Below are 1462 nucleotides of genomic sequence, written 5' to 3' on the forward strand. Positions count from 1 at the left end.
GTATAAAATGTAAAAGTTTAATAACAGGAGTGACTCCAATTAAATACCGCAGAATGGTTTTGGATTATCATCTGCTATTCAGCTAATAAGAATATTCTCTTAAGTGCTGCGGACTGTGCCAATGATTTCGCACCAATGAAATGCAGCATGAGCTGTTAAGCATAGTGACCTTTCAATTAGTTACAATTTTTTTTTCGTGCTAATGTTAGCTCTTCCACTGAGAGCATTGGTGAAAGCAGCGATGGTGTCAAGCTACAGCCTGACTTCGCCAAGGACGGTTAATTTTTTTTTCATAAACAAACGGCGGCCTAGAAATTCGTCGTGGGTGGTGGTGGCGCAAGGCAGTTCGGCCGCCCGCTACACACAAGCGCCCGACGTTCGGCTCCGCCACAGCCGACGGAACCGAATGTCAGGTGCTGCGTGTAACAGGCGGCGGGCCCGTCGCCGCCCGCTCTGCGCCACCGCCCCGAGACGAATATCCGGGCCAGATTTGATTTTTTTTTTTCCCGCCGCCCCATTTTGGTTCCCGCACGTCCCCCTCTGTGCGAGTCGTGTGCCTAGAAACTCAAAAAATGGAAAACGCCGCCCACTGCTCGGAAAACAACCGAAAACAGTAAGCGACCGCTTTGCGGAACACCTCCGTTCAATCCATAAGGGTGACCCTGAGCTTCCGGTCGCCTGTCACTTTAATTCTCCGCTCCACTCCCACTCTGACCTCTCTGTCCTCGGCCTATTACACTGTTCCAATGAAGCTCAACGTAAGCTCGAGGAACAGCACCTCATCTTTCGATTAGGCGCTTTACAGCCTTCTGGACTCAGCATCGAGTTCAACAATTTCAGACAATAACGCTGCCCCCATTTTTCATGCTGTATTATTTTTGCCATTCCCATTTGCAGCATTTTATCTTTCCTGCCTCTTACATAAGCACAGTATATTCTTTCAATTCCTTCCTCCCACCGCCCCCCCCCCCCCCCAATCTCTGCACCTGCTTAATATCTGTTACATCTCCAGCTTTTTCCAGTTCTGATGAAGGGCCCCAGACCTGAAACGTTGACTCTGTTTCTCTCTCCACGGATGCTGCCTGACCTGCTGAGTATTTCCAGCATTTTTTGTTGTTGTTTCAAAAACAGTAAGGGCTGCTTGCAAAAAATATATAGATATATCAGGAACCGCCGTTTTGAAAAGGAAGACAAGCGTGCCAAGAGAGCATGCCCTTGGAGCATGAGTTAGATTCGGAGTCTCCCGGCAGGAAATGTCCTGGGAGCAGAAACACTGGCAACACTGGGAGTTTCACTCAGACACACATAAAAAGCTGTTTCGTTCCGCAGAGGGTTAACCAGTGGAAGCGTGTTGTGCAAGATTACTTTACAGCTAAATATTTATATGGCAGGCAATTGAAATAAGTCATTTAGTGCAAAAAGTATTTCCTTGGTTAGATTCTATGAATACATTAGATCTTTA

Source organism: Somniosus microcephalus, chromosome 5 (assembly GCF_052327205.1).
Source record: "Somniosus microcephalus isolate GS21.2 chromosome 5, FLI_Smic_1.0, whole genome shotgun sequence".
Lineage (NCBI taxonomy): Eukaryota > Metazoa > Chordata > Chondrichthyes > Squaliformes > Somniosidae > Somniosus > Somniosus microcephalus.